The following is a 264-nucleotide window of genomic DNA, read 5'->3' on the forward strand; positions in this document are numbered from 1 at the left end:
TATTTACGAAAATGCCATTCAGCTCATTTGAAAATATGCATTCCATGTTCAAGTACGAGGTACTGTTTTCTTGGCACTTGGGTACATGTGTTGTCCTTTTCTCTTTCCTTTCTTTAATGTTTGAATATTGTGTGGAGTCCTTTTCATTCTCTTTCTTCAATGGCTTCATAAAGCTTCACAAAGCTTCACATGTGAGCTTTTTCTCATTCCTCCATTTAATGCATTGTAAGAACATGTGATGTCATTTTCATTCCTTTCTTCAAG

The sequence above is a fragment of the Cicer arietinum genome, chromosome 3 (genome assembly GCF_000331145.2).
Source record: "Cicer arietinum cultivar CDC Frontier isolate Library 1 chromosome 3, Cicar.CDCFrontier_v2.0, whole genome shotgun sequence".
Classification (NCBI taxonomy): Eukaryota; Viridiplantae; Streptophyta; class Magnoliopsida; order Fabales; family Fabaceae; genus Cicer; species Cicer arietinum.